Genomic DNA, 23756 nt, shown 5'->3' on the forward strand with positions numbered 1-23756 from the left:
CGTTCTTCTAGGTGCTATAGTTTCAGTAAACCGCTGTAACGTCCGTAAGAGTGCTCTAACCTCACTCGAACTTCCATAACGTCCGTAATATCGCCGTAACTACATAACGTCCGTAAAAGTGCCGTAACATCACTCGAACATCCATAACGTCTGTCTTACGTCCGTAAGAGTGCCGTAACCTCACTCGACCATCCGAAACGTCTGTCGAACATCCGTAACGTCCGTAACATCGCCGTAACGTCTGTCACAGCTCCGTGACATCACAGATGATCGAAATAACGCCGTAACGTCTGTCACACGTCCGTGACGACCGTAACAACGCCGTAATGTCCGTCTGAAGTCCCTGACGTCCATAAGAACACCGTAACGTCTGTCACAGGTCCGTGACGTCACAGATGATGGAAACAACGCCGTAACGTCCGTAACAACGCCGTAACGTCTGTCACAGGTCCGTGACGTCATAGATGATCGAAACAACGCTGTAACGTTTCTCAGAGATCTGTGACGTCACAGATGATAGAAAAACAACGCCGTAACTCCTGTCACAGGTCCGTGACGTCACAGATGATCGAAACAAGGCCGTAACTTCTGTAACAGGTCCGTGACGTCACAGATGATAGAAAAACAACGCCGTAACGACTCTAATAGATCTGTGACGTCACAGATGATATAAACAACGCCGTAATTTCTGTCACAGGTCCGTGACGTCACAGATGGTCAAAACAACGCCGTAATTTCTGTCACAGGTCCGTGACGTCACAGATGATAGAAACAACGCCGTAACTTCTGTCACTGGTCCGTGACGTCACAGATGATAGAAAAACAACGCCGTAACGTCTCTAATAGATCGGTGACGTCACAGATGATAGAAACAACGCCGTAATTTCTGTCACAGGTCCGTGACGTCACAGATGATAGAAAAACAACGCCGTAACGTCTCTAATAAATCGGTGACGTCACAGATGATAGAAACAACGCCGTAATTTCTGTCACAGGTCCGTGACGTCACAGATGATAGAAAAACAACGCCGTAACGTCTCTAATAGATCTGTGACGTCACAGATGATAGAAACAACGCCGTAACGTCTCTAATAGATCGGTGACGTCACAGATGATAGAAACAACGCCGTAACTTCTGTCACAGGTCCGTGACGTCACAGATGATAGAAACAACGCCGTAACTTCTGTCACAGGTCCGTGACGTCACAGATGATAGAAAAACAACGCCGTAACGTCTCTAATAGATCGGTGACGTCACAGATGATAGAAACAACGCCGTAATTTCTGTCACAGGTCCGTGACGTCACAGATGATAGAAAAACAACGCCGTAACGTCTCTAATAGATCTGTGACGTCACAGATGATAGAAACAACGCCGTAATTTCTGTCACAGGTCCGTGACGACACAGATGATAGAAAAACAACGCCGTAACGTCTCTAATAGATCTGTGACGTCACAGATGATAGAAACAACGCCGTAATTTCTGTCACAGGTCCGTGACGTCACAGATGATAGAAACAACGCCGTAATTTCTGTAACAGGTCCGTGACGTCACAGATGATAGAAACAACGCCGTAATTTCTGTCACAGGTCCGTGACGTCACAGATGACAGAAAAACAACGCCGTAACGTCTCTAATAGATCGGTGACGTCACAGATGATAGAAACAACGCCGTAATTTCTGTCACAGGTCCGTGACGTCACCGATGATAGAAAAACAACGTCGTAACGTCTCTAATAGATCTGTGACGTCACAGATGATAGAAACAACGCCGTAATTTCTGTCACAGGTCCGTGACGTCACAGATGATAGGAAACAACGCCGTAATTTCTGTCACAGGTCCGTGACGTCACAGATGATAGAAACAACGCCGTAACTTCTGTCACAGGTCCGTGACGTCACAGATGATAGAAACAAGGCCGTAACGTCTCTCAGAGATCTGTGACGTCACAGATGATAGAAAAACAACGACGTAACTCCTGACATAGGTCCGTGACGTCAGAGATGATCGAAACAACGCAGTAACGTATCTCAGAGATCTGTGACGTCACAGATGATAGAAAAACAACGCCGTAACTCCTGTCACAGGTCCGTGACGTCACAGATGATAGAAACAACGCCGTTATTTCTGTCACAGGTCCGTGACGTCACAGATGATAGAAACAAAGCCGTAATTTCTGTCACAGGTCCGTGAAGTCACAGATGATAGAAAAACAACGCCGTAACGTCTCTAATAGATCTGTGACGTCACAGATGATAGAAACAACGCCGTAATTTTTGTCACAGGTCCGTGACGTCACAGATGATAGAAAAACAACGCCGTAACGTCTCTAATAGATCTGTGACGTCACAGATGATAGAAACAACGCCGTAATTTCTGTAACAGGTCCGTGACGTCACAGATGATAGAAACAACGCCGTAATTTCTGTCACAGGTCTGTGACGTCACAGATGGTCGAAACAACGCCGCAATTTCTGTCACAGGTCCGTGACGTCACAGATGATAGAAACAACGCCGTAATTTCTGTCACTGGTCCGTGACGTCACAGATGATAGAAAAACAAGGCCGTAACGGCTCTAATAGATCTGTGACGTCACAGATGATAGAAACAACACCGTAATTTCTGTCACATGTCCGTGACGTCACAGATGATAGAAAAACAACGCCGTAACGTCTCTAATAGATCTGTGACGTCACAGATGATAGAAACAAGGCCGTAATTTCTGTCACAGGTCCGTGACGTCACAGATGATAGAAAAACAAGGCCGTAACGTCTCTAATAGATCTGTGACGTCACAGATGATAGAAACAACACCGTAATTTCTGTCACATGTCCGTGACGTCACAGATGATAGAAAAACAACGCCGTAACGTCTCTAATAGATCTGTGACGTCACAGATGATAGAAACAAGGCCGTAATTTCTGTCACAGGTCCGTGACGTCACAGATGATAGAAAAACAAGGCCGTAACGTCTCTAATAGATCTGTGACGTCACAGATGATAGAAACAACGCCGTAATTTCTGTCACAGGTCCGTGACGTCACAGATGATAGAAAAACAAGGCCGTAACGGCTCTAATAGATCTGTGACGTCACAGATGATAGAAACAACACCGTAATTTCTGTCACATGTCCGTGACGTCACAGATGATAGAAAAACAACGCCGTAACGTCTCTAATAGATCTGTGACGTCACAGATGATAGAAACAAGGCCGTAATTTCTGTCACAGGTCCGTGACGTCACAGATGATAGAAAAACAACGCCGTAACGTCTCTAATAGATCTGTGACGTCACAGATGATAGAAACAACGCCGTAATTTCTGTCACAGGTCCGTGACGTCACAGATGATAGAAAAACAAGGCCGTAACGGCTCTAATAGATCTGTGACGTCACAGATGATAGAAACAACACCGTAATTTCTGTCACATGTCCGTGACGTCACAGATGATAGAAAAACAACGCCGTAACGTCTCTAATAGATCTGTGACGTCACAGATGATAGAAACAAGGCCGTAATTTCTGTCACAGGTCCGTGACGTCACAGATGATAGAAAAACAACGCCGTAACGTCTCTAATAGATCTGTGACGTCACAGATGATAGAAACAACGCCGTAATTTCTGTCACAGGTCCGTGACGTCACAGATGATAGAAAAACAACGCCGTAACGTCTCTAATAGATCTGTGACGTCACAGATGATAGAAACAACGCCGTAATTTTTGTCACAGGTCCGTGACGTCACAGATGATAGAGAAACAACGCCGTAACGTCTCTAATAGATCTGTGACGTCACAGATGATAGAAACAACGCCGTAATTTTTGGCACAGGTCCGTGACGTCACAGATGATAGAAAAACAACGCCGTAACGGCTCTAATAGATCTGTGACGTCACAGATGATAGAAACAACGCGGTAACTTCTGTCACAGGTTCGTGACGTCACAGATGATAGAAACAACACTGTAATTTCTGTCACAGGTCCGTGACGTCACAGATGGTCGAAACAACGCCGTAATTTCTGTCACAAGTCCGTGACGTCACAGATGACAGAAAAACAACGCCGTAACGGCTCTAACAGATCTGTGACGTCACAGATGATAGAAACAACGCGGTAACTTCTGTCACAGGTTCGTGACGTCACAGATGATAGAAACAACGCCGTAATTTCTGTCACAGGTTCGTGACGTCACAGATGAGAGAAACAACGCCGTAATTTCTGTCACAGGTCCGTGACGTCACAGATGACAGAAAAACAACGCCGTAACGTCTTTAATGGATCTGTGACGTCACAGATGATAGAAACAACGCCGTAATTTCTGTCACAGGTCCGTGACGTCACAGATGATAGAAAAACAACTCCGTAACGTCTCTAATAGATCGGTGACGTCACAGATGATAGAAAAACCGCCGTAATTTCTGTCACAGGTCCGTGACGTCACAGATGGTCGAAACAACGCCGTAATTTCTGTCACAAGTCCGTGACGTCACAGATGACAGAAAAACAACGCCGTAACGGCTCTAATAGATCTGTGACGTCACAGATGATATAAACAACGCCGTAATTTCTGTCACAGGTCCGTGACGTCACAGATGGTCAAAACAACGCCGTAATTTCTGTCACAGGTCCGTGACGTCACAGATGATAGAAACAACGCCGTAACTTCTGTCACTGGTCCGTGACGTCACAGATGATAGAAAAACAACGCCGTAACGTCTCTAATAGATCGGTGACGTCACAGATGATAGAAACAACGCCGTAATTTCTGTCACAGGTCCGTGACGTCACAGATGATAGAAAAACAACGCCGTAACGTCTCTAATAAATCGGTGACGTCACAGATGATAGAAACAACGCCGTAATTTCTGTCACAGGTCCGTGACGTCACAGATGATAGAAAAACAACGCCGTAACGTCTCTAATAGATCTGTGACGTCACAGATGATAGAAACAACGCCGTAACGTCTCTAATAGATCGGTGACGTCACAGATGATAGAAACAACGCCGTAACTTCTGTCACAGGTCCGTGACGTCACAGATGATAGAAACAACGCCGTAACTTCTGTCACAGGTCCGTGACGTCACAGATGATAGAAAAACAACGCCGTAACGTCTCTAATAGATCGGTGACGTCACAGATGATAGAAACAACGCCGTAATTTCTGTCACAGGTCCGTGACGTCACAGATGATAGAAAAACAACGCCGTAACGTCTCTAATAGATCTGTGACGTCACAGATGATAGAAACAACGCCGTAATTTCTGTCACAGGTCCGTGACGACACAGATGATAGAAAAACAACGCCGTAACGTCTCTAATAGATCTGTGACGTCACAGATGATAGAAACAACGCCGTAATTTCTGTCACAGGTCCGTGACGTCACAGATGATAGAAACAACGCCGTAATTTCTGTAACAGGTCCGTGACGTCACAGATGATAGAAACAACGCCGTAATTTCTGTCACAGGTCCGTGACGTCACAGATGACAGAAAAACAACGCCGTAACGTCTCTAATAGATCGGTGACGTCACAGATGATAGAAACAACGCCGTAATTTCTGTCACAGGTCCGTGACGTCACCGATGATAGAAAAACAACGTCGTAACGTCTCTAATAGATCTGTGACGTCACAGATGATAGAAACAACGCCGTAATTTCTGTCACAGGTCCGTGACGTCACAGATGATAGGAAACAACGCCGTAATTTCTGTCACAGGTCCGTGACGTCACAGATGATAGAAACAACGCCGTAACTTCTGTCACAGGTCCGTGACGTCACAGATGATAGAAACAAGGCCGTAACGTCTCTCAGAGATCTGTGACGTCACAGATGATAGAAAAACAACGACGTAACTCCTGACATAGGTCCGTGACGTCAGAGATGATCGAAACAACGCAGTAACGTATCTCAGAGATCTGTGACGTCACAGATGATAGAAAAACAACGCCGTAACTCCTGTCACAGGTCCGTGACGTCACAGATGATAGAAACAACGCCGTTATTTCTGTCACAGGTCCGTGACGTCACAGATGATAGAAACAAAGCCGTAATTTCTGTCACAGGTCCGTGAAGTCACAGATGATAGAAAAACAACGCCGTAACGTCTCTAATAGATCTGTGACGTCACAGATGATAGAAACAACGCCGTAATTTTTGTCACAGGTCCGTGACGTCACAGATGATAGAAAAACAACGCCGTAACGTCTCTAATAGATCTGTGACGTCACAGATGATAGAAACAACGCCGTAATTTCTGTAACAGGTCCGTGACGTCACAGATGATAGAAACAACGCCGTAATTTCTGTCACAGGTCTGTGACGTCACAGATGGTCGAAACAACGCCGCAATTTCTGTCACAGGTCCGTGACGTCACAGATGATAGAAACAACGCCGTAATTTCTGTCACTGGTCCGTGACGTCACAGATGATAGAAAAACAACGCCGTAACGGCTCTAATAGATCTGTGACGTCACAGATGATAGAAACAACACCGTAATTTCTGTCACATGTCCGTGACGTCACAGATGATAGAAAAACAACGCCGTAACGTCTCTAATAGATCTGTGACGTCACAGATGATAGAAACAAGGCCGTAATTTCTGTCACAGGTCCGTGACGTCACAGATGATAGAAAAACAAGGCCGTAACGTCTCTAATAGATCTGTGACGTCACAGATGATAGAAACAACACCGTAATTTCTGTCACATGTCCGTGACGTCACAGATGATAGAAAAACAACGCCGTAACGTCTCTAATAGATCTGTGACGTCACAGATGATAGAAACAAGGCCGTAATTTCTGTCACAGGTCCGTGACGTCACAGATGATAGAAAAACAAGGCCGTAACGTCTCTAATAGATCTGTGACGTCACAGATGATAGAAACAACGCCGTAATTTCTGTCACAGGTCCGTGACGTCACAGATGATAGAAAAACAAGGCCGTAACGGCTCTAATAGATCTGTGACGTCACAGATGATAGAAACAACACCGTAATTTCTGTCACATGTCCGTGACGTCACAGATGATAGAAAAACAACGCCGTAACGTCTCTAATAGATCTGTGACGTCACAGATGATAGAAACAAGGCCGTAATTTCTGTCACAGGTCCGTGACGTCACAGATGATAGAAAAACAACGCCGTAACGTCTCTAATAGATCTGTGACGTCACAGATGATAGAAACAACGCCGTAATTTCTGTCACAGGTCCGTGACGTCACAGATGATAGAAAAACAACGCCGTAACGTCTCTAATAGATCTGTGACGTCACAGATGATAGAAACAACGCCGTAATTTTTGTCACAGGTCCGTGACGTCACAGATGATAGAGAAACAACGCCGTAACGTCTCTAATAGATCTGTGACGTCACAGATGATAGAAACAACGCCGTAATTTTTGGCACAGGTCCGTGACGTCACAGATGATAGAAAAACAACGCCGTAACGGCTCTAATAGATCTGTGACGTCACAGATGATAGAAACAACGCGGTAACTTCTGTCACAGGTTCGTGACGTCACAGATGATAGAAACAACACTGTAATTTCTGTCACAGGTCCGTGACGTCACAGATGGTCGAAACAACGCCGTAATTTCTGTCACAAGTCCGTGACGTCACAGATGACAGAAAAACAACGCCGTAACGGCTCTAACAGATCTGTGACGTCACAGATGATAGAAACAACGCGGTAACTTCTGTCACAGGTTCGTGACGTCACAGATGATAGAAACAACGCCGTAATTTCTGTCACAGGTTCGTGACGTCACAGATGAGAGAAACAACGCCGTAATTTCTGTCACAGGTCCGTGACGTCACAGATGACAGAAAAACAACGCCGTAACGTCTTTAATGGATCTGTGACGTCACAGATGATAGAAACAACGCCGTAATTTCTGTCACAGGTCCGTGACGTCACAGATGATAGAAAAACAACTCCGTAACGTCTCTAATAGATCGGTGACGTCACAGATGATAGAAAAACCGCCGTAATTTCTGTCACAGGTCCGTGACGTCACAGATGGTCGAAACAACGCCGTAATTTCTGTCACAAGTCCGTGACGTCACAGATGACAGAAAAACAACGCCGTAACGGCTCTAATAGATCTGTGACGTCACAGATGATAGAAACAACGCGGTAACTTCTGTCACAGGTTCGTGACGTCACAGATGATAGAAACAACGCCGTAATTTCTGTCACAGGTTCGTGACGTCACAGATGAGAGAAACAACGCCGTAATTTCTGTCACAGGTCCGTGACGTCACAGATGACAGAAAAACAACGCCGTAACGTCTTTAATGGATCTGTGACGTCACAGATGATAGAAACAACGCCGTAATTTCTGTCACAGGTCCGTGACGTCACAGATGATAGAAAAACAACTCCGTAACGTCTCTAATAGATCGGTGACGTCACAGATGATAGAAAAACCGCCGTAATTTCTGTCACAGGTCCGTGACGTCACAGATGATAGAAACAACGCCGTAATTTCTGTCACAGGTCCGTGACGTCACAGATGATAGAAAAACAACTCCGTAACGTCTCTAATAGATCGGTGACGTCACAGATGATAGAAAAACCGCCGTAATTTCTGTCACAGGTCCGTGACGTCACAGATGCTCGAAACAACGCCGTAATTTCTGTCACAAGTCCGTGACGTCACAGATGACAGAAAAACAACGCCGTAACGGCTCTAATAGATCTGTGACGTCACAGATGATAGAAACAACGCGGTAACTTCTGTCACAGGTTCGTGACGTCACAGATGATAGAAACAACGCCGTAATTTCTGTCACAGGTTCGTGACGTCACAGATGAGAGAAACAACGCCGTAATTTCTGTCACAGGTCCGTGACGTCACAGATGACAGAAAAACAACGCCGTAACGTCTTTAATGGATCTGTGACGTCACAGATGATAGAAACAACGCCGTAATTTCTGTCACAGGTCCGTGACGTCACAGATGATAGAAAAACAACTCCGTAACGTCTCTAATAGATCGGTGACGTCACAGATGATAGAAAAACCGCCGTAATTTCTGTCACAGGTCCGTGACGTCACAGATGATAGAAACAACGCCGTAATTTCTGTCACAGGTCCGTGACGTCACAGATGATAGAAAAACAACGCCGTAACGTCTCTAATAGATCTGTGACGTCACAGATGATAGAAACAACGCCGTAATTTCTGTCACAGGTCCGTGACGTCACAGATGATAGAAAAACAACGCCGTAACGTCTCTAATATATCTGTGACGTCACTGATGATAGAAACAACGCCGTAATTTCTGTCACAGGTCCGTGACGTCACAGATGATAGAAACAACGCCGTAATTTCTGTCACAGGTCCGTGACGTCACAGATGATAGAAACAACGCCGTAATTTCTGTCACAGGTCCGTGACGTCACAGATGATAGAAACAACGCCGTAATTTCTGTCACAGGTCCGTGACGTCACAGATGATAGAAAAACAACGCCGTAACGTCTCTAATAGATCTGTGACGTCACAGATGATAGAAACAACGCCGTAATTTCTGTCACAGGTCCGTGACGTCACAGATGATAGAAACAACGCCGTAATTTCTGTCACAGGTCCGTGACGTTACAAATGATAGAAACAACACCGTAATTTCTGTCACAGGTCCGTGACGTCACAGATGATAGAAAAACAACGCCGTAACGTCTCTAATATATCTGTGACGTCACAGATGATAGAAACAACGCCGTAATTTCTGTCACAGGTCCGTGACGTCACAGATGATAGAAACAACGCCGTAATTTCTGTCACAGGTCCGTGACGTTACAAATGATAGAAACAACGCCGTAATTTCTGTCACAGGTCCATGACGTCACAGATGATAGAAAAATAACGCCGTAACGTCTTTAATAGATCTGTGACGTCACAGATGGTCGAAACAACGCCGTAATTTCTGTCACAGGTCCGTGACGTCACACATGATAGAAAAACAACGCCGTAACGTCTCTAATAGATCTGTGACGTCACAGATGATAGAAACAACGCCGCAATTTCTGTCACAGGTCCGTGACGTCACAGATGATAGAAAAACAACGCCGTAACGTCTCTAATAGATCTGTGACGTCACAGATGATAGAAACAACGCCGTAATTTCTGTCATAGGTCCGTGACGTCACAGATGATAGAAACAACGCCGTAATTTCTGTCATAGGTCCGTGACGTCACAGATGATAGAAACAACGCCGTAATTTCTGTCACAGGTCCGTGACGTCACAGATGATAGAAACAACGCCGTAATTTCTGTTACAGGTCCGTGACGTCACAGATGATAGAAACAACGCCCTAATTTCTGTCACAGGTCCGTGACGTCACAGATGATAGAAAAACAACGCCGTAACGTCTCTAATAGATCTGTGACGTCACAGATGATAGAAACAACGCCGTAATTTCTGTCACAGGTCCGTGACGTCACAGATGATAGAAACAACGCCGTAATTTCTGTCACAGGTCCGTGACGTCACAGATGATAGAAACAACGCCGTAATTTTTGTCACAGGTCCGTGACGTCACAGATGGTCGAAACAACGCCGTAATTTCTGTCACAGGTCCGTGACGTCACAGATGATAGAAACAACGCCGTAACATCTCTAATAGATCTGTGACGTCACAGATGATAGAAACAACGCCGTAATTTCTGTCACAGGTCCGTGACGTCACAGATGATAGAAACAACGCCGGAATTTCTGTCACAGGTCCGTGACGTCACAGATGATAGAAAAACAACGCCGTAACGTCTTTAATGGATCTGTGACGTCACAGATGATAGAAACAACGCCGTAATTTCTGTCACAGGTCCGTGACGTCACAGATGATAGAAACAACGCCGGAATTTCTGTCACAGGTCCGTGACGTCACAGATGGTCGAAACAACGCCGTAATTTCTGTCACAGGTCCGTGACGTCACAGATGATAGAAACAACGCCGTAATTTCTGTCACAGGTCCGTGACGTCACAGATGGTCGAAACAACGCCGTAATTTCTGTCACAGGTCCATGACGGCACAGATGATAGAAACAACACCGTAATTTCTGTCACAGGTCCGTGACGTCACAGATGATAGAAAAACAACACCGTAACGTCTCTAATAGATCTGTGACGTCACAGATGATATAAACAACGCCGTAACTTCTGTGACAGGTCCGTGACGTCACAGATGATAAAAACAACACCGTAATTTCTGTCACTGGTCCGTGACGTCACAGATAATAGAAACAACACCGTAATTTCTGTTACAGGTCCGTGACGTCACAGATTGTCGAAACAAGGCCGTAATTTCTGTCACAGGTCCGTGACGTCACAAATGATAGAAACAACACCGTAATTTCTGTCACAGGTCCGTGACGTCACAGATGATAGAAAAACAACACCGTAACGTCTCTAATAGATCTGTGACGTCACAGATGATAGAAACAACGCGGTAACTTCTGTCACAGGTTCGTGACGTCACAGATGATAGAAACAACACCGTAATTTCTGTCACAGGTCCGTGACGTCACAGATGATAGAAACAACACTGTAATTTCTGTCACAGGTCCGTGACGTCACAGATGATAGAAAAACAACGCCGTAACGTCTCTAATAGATCTGTGACATCACAGATGATATAAACAACGCCGTAACTTCTGTGACAGGTCCGTGACGTCACAGATGATAAAAACAACACCGTAATTTCTGTCACTGGTCCGTGACGTCACAGATAATAGAAACAACACCGTAATTTCTGTTACAGGTCCGTGACGTCACAGATTGTCGAAACAGGGCCGTAATTTCTGCCACATGTCCGTGACGTTACAGATGATAGAAAAACAACGCCGTAACGTCTCTAATAGATCTGTGACGTCACAGATGATATCAACAACGCCGTAACTTCTGTCACAGGTCCGTGAAGTCACAGATGATAAAAACAACACCGTAATTTCTGTCACAGGTCCGTGACGTCACAGATGATAGAAAAACAACGCCGTAACGTCTCTAATAGATCTGTGACGTCACAGATAATAGAAACAACGCCGTAACTTCTGTCACAGGTACGTGACGTCACAGATGATAGAAACAACACCAGGGTATCTTATTCCGTCAACTTACCATTCCTAGATATTAACGTGATTATTTGATAAACAGCATGGACCATGGGTCGTTTGCGTTATTACGGAAAAATCGGAGTAACCATCAGCATTTCTATAAAGCTCGTCTCTATGTACCCTAACAAATTTTGCAAAATATGTAGTTCGTATTATGGTAGTTTACAGTGGATCAACGTAATTCCACACTCATGGTGTCGATACCATCCAGTGACGTGGAGTAATCATTTTTCTTATGTTCCTCTCTCTTAGGTAATTAATAGGTATTTCATATCTCCTAGCAAGCACGCATAATTTCCTGTTTATCTGTAGTGCCCAGCTTATTTTTCTTAATACAACGTAGAATCGAAAAATGACAACATATTTGCATAATCCTAGGGGCACCGCCATATGCCCGTGAACGTGTGTACGTAAAAATGAGTGCGTAGAGTACATCTACCGGCCCGTTACTAAAACAGGTAGTAGGACCCCGTAATTTCCGAGTAATCAGTGTTAGTCTGATTCTACTGTATAATATTTGTCTGACTTTATTGTATATTCTTTGCTGTTTTTATTGTATGATATTTGTCTTATTTTAATATATACTATTTGTCTAATTTTTTGCATGATCTTTGTCTGATCTTATTATATAATATTAAACACAGGAGAAGCTATAAATAGACATCAGAATAGGAATGCTTGTGATTGATCATTTATACGACACCTTCGAATAATCGCCTAAAGAGAAAAAGGTTACGTCAAACCTGTATCTTTATTGTATAAGAGAAGCGACTGAGTAGCAACGACATTCCAGTTGCGTTACGTCTGATTTGCGATCAGTACTCTACCAGACATTCTTCTGTTTCATGTCAAATTATGCGTCATAAGCTGCGGAAAGATTGTAAGAGAGACGTGTAAGAACTGTATGAGAGTTTGTGAAAACGTTGCTTGAAAGAAGTCCAATATGTGTGTAAAAGTTGTGCGAGACTTATGTGAAAGATACGTACAACTTGTGAGAAAATTCTGTAGAAGTTGTAGAAAAAGTTTAGTCCGAAGGTTGTGTCCGAGGTTGTGTCTGAAGGTTGTGTCCGAGGTTGTGTCCGAGGTTGTGTCTGAAGGTTGTGTCCGAGGTTGTGTCCGAGGTTGTGTCTGAAGGTTGTGTCCGAGGTTGTGTCCGAGGTTGTGTCTGAAGGTTGTGTCCGAGGTTGTGTCCGAGGTTGTGTCTGAAGGTTGTGTCCGAGGTTGTGTCCGAGGTTGTGTCTGAAGGTTGTGTCCGAGGTTGTGTCCGAGGTTGTGTCCGAGGTTGTGTCTGAAGGTTGTGTCCGAGGTTGTGTCCGAGGTTGTGTCTGAAGGTTGTGTCCGAGGTTGTGTCCGAGGTTGTGTCTGAAGGTTGTGTCCGAGGTTGTGTCTGAAGGTTTTGTCCGAGGTTGTGTCCGAGGTTGTGTCTGAAGGTTGTGTCCGAGGTTGTGTCTGAAGGTTGTGTCCGAGGTTGTGTCTGAAGGTTGTGTCCGAGGTTGTGTCCGAGGTTGTGTCCGAGGTTGTGTCCGAGGTTGTGTCCGAGGTTGTGTCTGAAGGTTGTGTCCGAGGTTGTGTCCGAGGTTGTGTCTGAAGGTTGTGTCCGAGGTTGTGTCTGAAGGTTTTGTCCGAGGTTGTGTCCGAGGTTGTGTCTGGGTTGCGTCTGGGTTGCGTCTGGGTTGCGTCTGGGTTGCGTCTGGGTTGCGTCTGGGTTGCGTCTGGGTTGCGTCTGGGTTGCGTCTGGGTTGCGTCTGGGTTGCGTCTGGGTTGCGTCTGGGTTGCGTCTGGGTTGCGTCTGGGTTGCGTCTGGGTTGCGTCTGGGTTGCGTCTGGGTTGCGTCTGGGTTGCGTCTGGGTTGCGTCTGGGTTGCGTCTGGGTTGCGTCTGGGTTGCGTCTGGGTTGCGTCTGGGTTGCGTCTGGGTTGCGTCTGGGTTGCGTCTGGGTTGCGTCTGGGTTGCGTCTGGGTTGCGTCTGGGTTGCGTCTGGGTTGCGTCTGGGTTGCGTCTGGGTTGCGTCTGGGTTGCGTCTGGGTTGCGTCTGGGTTGCGTCTGGGTTGCGTCTGGGTTGCGTCTGGGTTGCGTCTGGGTTGCGTCTGGGTTGCGTCTGGGTTGCGTCTGGGTTGCGTCTGGGTTGCGTCTGGGTTGCGTCTGGGTTGCGTCTGGGTTGCGTCTGGGTTGCGTCTGGGTTGCGTCTGGGTTGCGTCTGGGTTGCGTCTGGGTTGCGTCTGGGTTGCGTCTGGGTTGCGTCTGGGTTGCGTCTGGGTTGCGTCTGGGTTGCGTCTGGGTTGCGTCTGGGTTGCGTCTGGGTTGCGTCTGGGTTGCGTCTGGGTTGCGTCTGGGTTGCGTCTGGGTTGCGTCTGGGTTGCGTCTGGGTTGCGTCTGGGTTGCGTCTGGGTTGCGTCTGGGTTGCGTCTGGGTTGCGTCTGGGTTGCGTCTGGGTTGCGTCTGGGTTGCGTCTGGGTTGCGTCTGGGTTGCGTCTGGGTTGCGTCTGGGTTGCGTCTGGGTTGCGTCTGGGTTGCGTCTGGGTTGCGTCTGGGTTGCGTCTGGGTTGCGTCTGGGTTGCGTCTGGGTTGCGTCTGGGTTGCGTCTGGGTTGCGTCTGGGTTGCGTCTGGGTTGCGTCTGGGTTGCGTCTGGGTTGCGTCTGGGTTGCGTCTGGGTTGCGTCTGGGTTGCGTCTGGGTTGCGTCTGGGTTGCGTCTGGGTTGCGTCTGGGTTGCGTCTGGGTTGCGTCTGGGTTGCGTCTGGGTTGCGTCTGGGTTGCGTCTGGGTTGCGTCTGGGTTGCGTCTGGGTTGCGTCTGGGTTGCGTCTGGGTTGCGTCTGGGTTGCGTCTGGGTTGCGTCTGGGTTGCGTCTGGGTTGCGTCTGGGTTGCGTCTGGGTTGCGTCTGGGTTGCGTCTGGGTTGCGTCTGGGTTGCGTCCGGGTTGCGTCTGGGTTGCGTCTGGGTTGCGTCTGGGTTGCGTCTGGGTTGCGTCTGGGTTGCGTCTGGGTTGCGTCTGGGTTGCGTCTGGGTTGCGTCTGGGTTGCGTCTGGGTTGCGTCTGGGTTGCGTCTGGGTTGCGTCTGGGTTGCGTCTGGGTTGCGTCTGGGTTGCGTCTGGGTTGCGTCTGGGTTGCGTCTGGGTTGCGTCTGGGTTGCGTCTGGGTTGCGTCTGGGTTGCGTCTGGGTTGCGTCTGGGTTGCGTCTGGGTTGCGTCTGGGTTGCGTCTGGGTTGCGTCTGGGTTGCGTCTGGGTTGCGTCTGGGTTGCGTCTGGGTTGCGTCTGGGTTGCGTCTGGGTTGCGTCTGGGTTGCGTCTGGGTTGCGTCTGGGTTGCGTCTGGGTTGCGTCTGGGTTGCGTCTGGGTTGCGTCTGGGTTGCGTCTGGGTTGCGTCTGGGTTGCGTCTGGGTTGCGTCTGGGTTGCGTCTGGGTTGCGTCTGGGTTGCGTCTGGGTTGCGTCTGGGTTGCGTCTGGGTTGCGTCTGGGTTGCGTCTGGGTTGCGTCTGGGTTGCGTCTGGGTTGCGTCTGGGTTGCGTCTGGGTTGCGTCTGGGTTGCGTCTGGGTTGCGTCTGGGTTGCGTCTGGGTTGCGTCTGGGTTGCGTCTGGGTTGCGTCTGGGTTGCGTCTGGGTTGCGTCTGGGTTGCGTCTGGGTTGCGTCTGGGTTGCGTCTGGGTTGCGTCTGGGTTGCGTCTGGGTTGCGTCTGGGTTGCGTCTGGGTTGCGTCTGGGTTGCGTCTGGGTTGCGTCTGGGTTGCGTCTGGGTTGCGTCTGGGTTGCGTCTGGGTTGCGTCTGGGTTGCGTCTGGGTTGCGTCTGGGTTGCGTCTGGGTTGCGTCTGGGTTGCGTCTGGGTTGCGTCTGGGTTGCGTCTGGGTTGCGTCTGGGTTGCGTCTGGGTTGCGTCTGGGTTGCGTCTGGGTTGCGTCTGGGTTGCGTCTGGGTTGCGTCTGGGTTGCGTCTGGGTTGCGTCTGGGTTGCGTCTGGGTTGCGTCTGGGTTGCGTCTGGGTTGCGTCTGGGTTGCGTCTGGGTTGCGTCTGGGTTGCGTCTGGGTTGCGTCTGGGTTGCGTCTGGGTTGCGTCTGGGTTGCGTCTGGGTTGCGTCTGGGTTGCGTCTGGGTTGCGTCTGGGTTGCGTCTGGGTTGCGTCTGGGTTGCGTCTGGGTTGCGTCTGGGTTGCGTCTGGGTTGCGTCTGGGTTGCGTCTGGGTTGCGTCTGGGTTGCGTCTGGGTTGCGTCTGGGTTGCGTCTGGGTTGCGTCTGGGTTGCGTCTGGGTTGCGTCTGGGTTGCGTCTGGGTTGCGTCTGGGTTGCGTCTGGGTTGCGTCTGGGTTGCGTCTGGGTTGCGTCTGGGTTGCGTCTGGGTTGCGTCTGGGTTGCGTCTGGGTTGCGTCTGGGTTGCGTCTGGGTTGCGTCTGGGTTGCGTCTGGGTTGCGTCTGGGTTGCGTCTGGGTTGCGTCTGGGTTGCGTCTGGGTTGCGTCTGGGTTGCGTCTGGGTTGCGTCTGGGTTGCGTCTGGGTTGCGTCTGGGTTGCGTCTGGGTTGCGTCTGGGTTGCGTCTGGGTTGCGTCTGGGTTGCGTCTGGGTTGCGTCTGGGTTGCGTCTGGGTTGCGTCTGGGTTGCGTCTGGGTTGCGTCTGGGTTGCGTCTGGGTTGCGTCTGGGTTGCGTCTGGGTTGCGTCTGGGTTGCGTCTGGGTTGCGTCTGGGTTGCGTCTGGGTTGCGTCTGGGTTGCGTCTGGGTTGCGTCTGGGTTGCGTCTGGGTTGCGTCTGGGTTGCGTCTGGGTTGCGTCTGGGTTGCGTCTGGGTTGCGTCTGGGTTGCGTCTGGGTTGCGTCTGGGTTGCGTCTGGGTTGCGTCTGGGTTGCGTCTGGGTTGCGTCTGGGTTGCGTCTGGGTTGCGTCTGGGTTGCGTCTGGGTTGCGTCTGGGTTGCGTCTGGGTTGCGTCTGGGTTGCGTCTGGGTTGCGTCTGGGTTGCGTCTGGGTTGCGTCTGGGTTGCGTCTGGGTTGCGTCTGGGTTGCGTCTGGGTTGCGTCTGGGTTGCGTCTGGGTTGCGTCTGGGTTGCGTCTGGGTTGCGTCTGGGTTGCGTCTGGGTTGCGTCTGGGTTGCGTCTGGGTTGCGTCTGGGTTGCGTCTGGGTTGCGTCTGGGTTGCGTCTGGGTTGCGTCTGGGTTGCGTCTGGGTTGCGTCTGGGTTGCGTCTGGGTTGCGTCTGGGTTGCGTCTGGGTTGCGTCTGGGTTGCGTCTGGGTTGCGTCTGGGTTGCGTCTGGGTTGCGTCTGGGTTGCGTCTGGGTTGCGTCTGGGTTGCGTCTGGGTTGCGTCTGGGTTGCGTCTGGGTTGCGTCTGGGTTGCGTCTGGGTTGCGTCTGGGTTGCGTCTGGGTTGCGTCTGGGTTGCGTCTGGGTTGCGTCTGGGTTGCGTCTGGGTTGCGTCTGGGTTGCGTCTGGGTTGCGTCTGGGTTGCGTCTGGGTTGCGTCTGGGTTGCGTCTGGGTTGCGTCTGGGTTGCGTCTGGGTTGCGTCTGGGTTGCGTCTGGGTTGCGTCTGGGTTGCGTCTGGGTTGCGTCTGGGTTGCGTCTGGGTTGCGTCTGGGTTGCGTCTGGGTTGCGTCTGGGTTGCGTCTGGGTTGCGTCTGGGTTGCGTCTGGGTTGCGTCTGGGTTGCGTCTGGGTTGCGTCTGGGTTGCGTCTGGGTTGCGTCTGGGTTGCGTCTGGGTTGCGTCTGGGTTGCGTCTGGGTTGCGTCTGGGTTGCGTCTGGGTTGCGTCTGGGTTGCGTCTGGGTTGCGTCTGGGTTGCGTCTGGGTTGCGTCTGGGTTGCGTCTGGGTTGCGTCTGGGTTGCGTCTGGGTTGCGTCTGGGTTGCGTCTGGGTTGCGTCTGGGTTGCGTCTGGGTTGCGTCTGGGTTGCGTCTGGGTTGCGTCTGGGTTGCGTCTGGGTTGCGTCTGGGTTGCGTCTGGGTTGCGTCTGGGTTGCGTCTGGGTTGCGTCTGGGTTGCGTCTGGGTTGCGTCTGGGTTGCGTCTGGGTTGCGTCTGGGTTGCGTCTGGGTTGCGTCTGGGTTGCGTCTGGGTTGCGTCTGGGTTGCGTCTGGGTTGCGTCTGGGTTGCGTCTGGGTTGCGTCTGGGTTGCGTCTGGGTTGCGTCTGGGTTGCGTCTGGGTTGCGTCTGGGTTGCGTCTGGGTTGCGTCTGGGTTGCGTCTGGGTTGCGTCTGGGTTGCGTCTGGGTTGCGTCTGGGTTGCGTCTGGGTTGCGTCTGGGTTGCGTCTGGGTTGCGTCTGGGTTGCGTCTGGGTTGCGTCTGGGTTGCGTCTGGGTTGCGTCTGGGTTGCGTCTGGGTTGCGTCTGGGTTGCGTCTGGGTTGCGTCTGGGTTGCGTCTGGGTTGCGTCTGGGTTGCGTCTGGGTTGCGTCTGGGTTGCGTCTGGGTTGCGTCTGGGTTGCGTCTGGGTTGCGTCTGGGTTGCGTCTGGGTTGCGTCTGGGTTGCGTCTGGGTTGCGTCTGGGTTGCGTCTGGGTTGCGTCTGGGTTGCGTCTGGGTTGCGTCTGGGTTGCGTCTGGGTTGCGTCTGGGTTGCGTCTGGGTTGCGTCTGGGTTGCGTCTGGGTTGCGTCTGGGTTGCGTCTGGGTTGCGTCTGGGTTGCGTCTGGGTTGCGTCTGGGTTGCGTCTGGGTTGCGTCTGGGTTGCGTCTGGGTTGCGTCTGGGTTGCGTCTGGGTTGCGTCTGGGTTGCGTCTGGGTTGCGTCTGGGTTGCGTCTGGGTTGCGTCTGGGTTGCGTCTGGGTTGCGTCTGGGTTGCGTCTGGGTTGCGTCTGGGTTGCGTCTGGGTTGCGTCTGGGTTGCGTCTGGGTTGCGTCTGGGTTGCGTCTGGGTTGCGTCTGGGTTGCGTCTGGGTTGCGTCTGGGTTGCGTCTGGGTTGCGTCTGGGTTGCGTCTGGGTTGCGTCTGGGTTGCGTCTGGGTTGCGTCTGGGTTGCGTCTGGGTTGCGTCTGGGTTGCGTCTGGGTTGCGTCTGGGTTGCGTCTGGGTTGCGTCTGGGTTGCGTCTGGGTTGCGTCTGGGTTGCGTCTGGGTTGCGTCTGGGTTGCGTCTGGGTTGCGTCTGGGTTGCGTCTGGGTTGCGTCTGGGTTGCGTCTGGGTTGCGTCTGGGTTGCGTCTGGGTTGCGTCTGGGTTGCGTCTGGGTTGCGTCTGGGTTGCGTCTGGGTTGCGTCTGGGTTGCGTCTGGGTTGCGTCTGGGTTGCGTCTGGGTTGCGTCTGGGTTGCGTCTGGGTTGCGTCTGGGTTGCGTCTGGGTTGCGTCTGGGTTGCGTCTGGGTTGCGTCTGGGTTGCGTCTGGGTTGCGTCTGGGTTGCGTCTGGGTTGCGTCTGGGTTGCGTCTGGGTTGCGTCTGGGTTGCGTCTGGGTTGCGTCTGGGTTGCGTCTGGGTTGCGTCTGGGTTGCGTCTGGGTTGCGTCTGGGTTGCGTCTGGGTTGCGTCTGGGTTGCGTCTGGGTTGCGTCTGGGTTGCGTCTGGGTTGCGTCTGGGTTGCGTCTGGGTTGCGTCTGGGTTGCGTCTGGGTTGCGTCTGGGTTGCGTCTGGGTTGCGTCTGGGTTGCGTCTGGGTTGCGTCTGGGTTGCGTCTGGGTTGCGTCTGGGTTGCGTCTGGGTTGCGTCTGGGTTGCGTCTGGGTTGCGTCTGGGTTGCGTCTGGGTTGCGTCTGGGTTGCGTCTGGGTTGCGTCTGGGTTGCGTCTGGGTTGCGTCTGGGTTGCGTCTGGGTTGCGTCTGGGTTGCGTCTGGGTTGCGTCTGGGTTGCGTCTGGGTTGCGTCTGGGTTGCGTCTGGGTTGCGTCTGGGTTGCGTCTGGGTTGCGTCTGGGTTGCGTCTGGGTTGCGTCTGGGTTGCGTCTGGGTTGCGTCTGGGTTGCGTCTGGGTTGCGTCTGGGTTGCGTCTGGGTTGCGTCTGGGTTGCGTCTGGGTTGCGTCTGGGTTGCGTCTGGGTTGCGTCTGGGTTGCGTCTGGGTTGCGTCTGGGTTGCGTCTGGGTTGCGTCTGGGTTGCGTCTGGGTTGCGTCTGGGTTGCGTCTGGGTTGCGTCTGGGTTGCGTCTGGGTTGCGTCTGGGTTGCGTCTGGGTTGCGTCTGGGTTGCGTCTGGGTTGCGTCTGGGTTGCGTCTGGGTTGCGTCTGGGTTGCGTCTGGGTTGCGTCTGGGTTGCGTCTGGGTTGCGTCTGGGTTGCGTCTGGGTTGCGTCTGGGTTGCGTCTGGGTTGCGTCTGGGTTGCGTCTGGGTTGCGTCTGGGTTGCGTCTGGGTTGCGTCTGGGTTGCGTCTGGGTTGCGTCTGGGTTGCGTCTGGGTTGCGTCTGGGTTGCGTCTGGGTTGCGTCTGGGTTGCGTCTGGGTTGCGTCTGGGTTGCGTCTGGGTTGCGTCTGGGTTGCGTCTGGGTTGCGTCTGGGTTGCGTCTGGGTTGCGTCTGGGTTGCGTCTGGGTTGCGTCTGGGTTGCGTCTGGGTTGCGTCTGGGTTGCGTCTGGGTTGCGTCTGGGTTGCGTCTGGGTTGCGTCTGGGTTGCGTCTGGGTTGCGTCTGGGTTGCGTCTGGGTTGCGTCTGGGTTGCGTCTGGGTTGCGTCTGGGTTGCGTCTGGGTTGCGTCTGGGTTGCGTCTGGGTTGCGTCTGGGTTGCGTCTGGGTTGCGTCTGGGTTGCGTCTGGGTTGCGTCTGGGTTGCGTCTGGGTTGCGTCTGGGTTGCGTCTGGGTTGCGTCTGGGTTGCGTCTGGGTTGCGTCTGGGTTGCGTCTGGGTTGCGTCTGGGTTGCGTCTGGGTTGCGTCTGGGTTGCGTCTGGGTTGCGTCTGGGTTGCGTCTGGGTTGCGTCTGGGTTGCGTCTGGGTTGCGTCTGGGTTGCGTCTGGGTTGCGTCTGGGTTGCGTCTGGGTTGCGTCTGGGTTGCGTCTGGGTTGCGTCTGGGTTGCGTCTGGGTTGCGTCTGGGTTGCGTCTGGGTTGCGTCTGGGTTGCGTCTGGGTTGCGTCTGGGTTGCGTCTGGGTTGCGTCTGGGTTGCGTCTGGGTTGCGTCTGGGTTGCGTCTGGGTTGCGTCTGGGTTGCGTCTGGGTTGCGTCTGGGTTGCGTCTGGGTTGCGTCTGGGTTGCGTCTGGGTTGCGTCTGGGTTGCGTCTGGGTTGCGTCTGGGTTGCGTCTGGGTTGCGTCTGGGTTGCGTCTGGGTTGCGTCTGGGTTGCGTCTGGGTTGCGTCTGGGTTGCGTCTGGGTTGCGTCTGGGTTGCGTCTGGGTTGCGTCTGGGTTGCGTCTGGGTTGCGTCTGGGTTGCGTCTGGGTTGCGTCTGGGTTGCGTCTGGGTTGCGTCTGGGTTGCGTCTGGGTTGCGTCTGGGTTGCGTCTGGGTTGCGTCTGGGTTGCGTCTGGGTTGCGTCTGGGTTGCGTCTGGGTTGCGTCTGGGTTGCGTCTGGGTTGCGTCTGGGTTGCGTCTGGGTTGCGTCTGGGTTGCGTCTGGGTTGCGTCTGGGTTGCGTCTGGGTTGCGTCTGGGTTGCGTCTGGGTTGCGTCTGGGTTGCGTCTGGGTTGCGTCTGGGTTGCGTCTGGGTTGCGTCTGGGTTGCGTCTGGGTTGCGTCTGGGTTGCGTCTGGGTTGCGTCTGGGTTGCGTCTGGGTTGCGTCTGGGTTGCGTCTGGGTTGCGTCTGGGTTGCGTCTGGGTTGCGTCTGGGTTGCGTCTGGGTTGCGTCTGGGTTGCGTCTGGGTTGCGTCTGGGTTGCGTCTGGGTTGCGTCTGGGTTGCGTCTGGGTTGCGTCTGGGTTGCGTCTGGGGTGCGGCTGGGTTGCGTCTGGGTTGCGTCTGGGTTGCGTCTGGGTTGCGTCTGGGTTGCGTCTGGGTTGCGTCTGGGTTGCGTCTGGGTTGCGTCTGGGTTGCGTCTGGGTTGCGTCTGGGTTGCGTCTGGGTTGCGTCTGGGTTGCGTCTGGGTTGCGTCTGGGTTGCGTCTGGGTTGCGTCTGGGTTGCGTCTGGGTTGCGTCTGGGTTGCGTCTGGGTTGCGTCTGGGTTGCGTCTGGGTTGCGTCTGGGTTGCGTCTGGGTTGCGTCTGGGTTGCGTCTGGGTTGCGTCTGGGTTGCGTCTGGGTTGCGTCTGGGTTGCGTCTGGGTTGCGTCTGGGTTGCGTCTGGGTTGCGTCTGGGTTGCGTCTGGGTTGCGTCTGGGTTGCGTCTGGGTTGCGTCTGGGTTGCGTCTGGGTTGCGTCTGGGTTGCGTCTGGGTTGCGTCTGGGTTGCGTCTGGGTTGCGTCTGGGTTGCGTCTGGGTTGCGTCTGGGTTGCGTCTGGGTTGCGTCTGGGTTGCGTCTGGGTTGCGTCTGGGTTGCGTCTGGGTTGCGTCTGGGTTGCGTCTGGGTTGCGTCTGGGTTGCGTCTGGGTTGCGTCTGGGTTGCGTCTGGGTTGCGTCTGGGTTGCGTCTGGGTTGCGTCTGGGTTGCGTCTGGGTTGCGTCTGGGTTGCGTCTGGGTTGCGTCTGGGTTGCGTCTGGGTTGCGTCTGGGTTGCGTCTGGGTTGCGTCTGGGTTGCGTCTGGGTTGCGTCTGGGTTGCGTCTGGGTTGCGTCTGGGTTGCGTCTGGGTTGCGTCTGGGTTGCGTCTGGGTTGCGTCTGGGTTGCGTCTGGGTTGCGTCTGGGTTGCGTCTGGGTTGCGTCTGGGTTGCGTCTGGGTTGCGTCTGGGTTGCGTCTGGGTTGCGTCTGGGTTGCGTCTGGGTTGCGTCTGGGTGGCGTCTGGGTTGCGTCTGGGTTGCGTCTGGGTTGCGTCTGGGTTGCGTCTGGGTTGCGTCTGGGTTGCGTCTGGGTTGCGTCTGGGTTGCGTCTGGGTTGCGTCTGGGTTGCGTCTGGGTTGCGTCTGGGTTGCGTCTGGGTTGCGTCTGGGTTGCGTCTGGGTTGCGTCTGGGTTGCGTCTGGGTTGCGTCTGGGTTGCGTCTGGGTTGCGTCTGGGTTGCGTCTGGGTTGCGTCTGGGTTGCGTCTGGGTTGCGTCTGGGTTGCGTCTGGGTTGCGTCTGGGTTGCGTCTGGGTTGCGTCTGGGTTGCGTCTGGGTTGCGTCTGGGTTGCGTCTGGGTTGCGTCTGGGTTGCGTCTGGGTTGCGTCTGGGTTGCGTCTGGGTTGCGTCTGGGTTGCGTCTGGGTTGCGTCTGGGTTGCGTCTGGGTTGCGTCTGGGTTGCGTCTGGGTTGCGTCTGGGTTGCGTCTGGGTTGCGTCTGGGTTGCGTCTGGGTTGCGTCTGGGTTGCGTCTGGGTTGCGTCTGGGTTGCGTCTGGGTTGCGTCTGGGTTGCGTCTGGGTTGCGTCTGGGTTGCGTCTGGGTTGCGTCTGGGTTGCGTCTGGGTTGCGTCTGGGTTGCGTCTGGGTTGCGTCTGGGTTGCGTCTGGGTTGCGTCTGGGTTGCGTCTGGGTTGCGTCTGGGTTGCGTCTGGGTTGCGTCTGGGTTGCGTCTGGGTTGCGTCTGGGTTGCGTCTGGGTTGCGTCTGGGTTGCGTCTGGGTTGCGTCTGGGTTGCGTCTGGGTTGCGTCTGGGTTGCGTCTGGGTTGCGTCTGGGTTGCGTCTGGGTTGCGTCTGGGTTGCGTCTGGGTTGCGTCTGGGTTGCGTCTGGGTTGCGTCTGGGTTGCGTCTGGGTTGCGTCTGGGTTGCGTCTGGGTTGCGTCTGGGTTGCGTCTGGGTTGCGTCTGGGTTGCGTCTGGGTTGCGTCTGGGTTGCGTCTGGG

The 23756-nt window shown here is 52.8% G+C and overlaps 2 long non-coding RNA genes across 2 annotated transcripts; both read left to right on the top strand.

Annotated features, from left to right (window-relative positions):
- Positions 1 to 122: 122 nt before the first annotated feature.
- LOC127070222 (uncharacterized) lies at positions 123 to 5828 on the top strand. Its single transcript, XR_007784373.1, has 3 exons — positions 123 to 746; positions 5028 to 5674; positions 5725 to 5828. It is a non-coding gene; the product is annotated as an uncharacterized LOC127070222 (long non-coding RNA).
- A 2219-nt stretch (positions 5829 to 8047) lies between these two features.
- On the top strand, positions 8048 to 13730 carry LOC127070221 (uncharacterized). The gene is made up of 6 exons (XR_007784372.1): positions 8048 to 8212; positions 9307 to 9602; positions 10593 to 10986; positions 11975 to 13508; positions 13559 to 13583; positions 13645 to 13730. It is a non-coding gene; the product is annotated as an uncharacterized LOC127070221 (long non-coding RNA).
- Positions 13731 to 23756: the final 10026 nt, after the last annotated feature.

This window comes from Vespula vulgaris, chromosome 17 (assembly GCF_905475345.1).
Source record: "Vespula vulgaris chromosome 17, iyVesVulg1.1, whole genome shotgun sequence".
Lineage (NCBI taxonomy): Eukaryota > Metazoa > Arthropoda > Insecta > Hymenoptera > Vespidae > Vespula > Vespula vulgaris.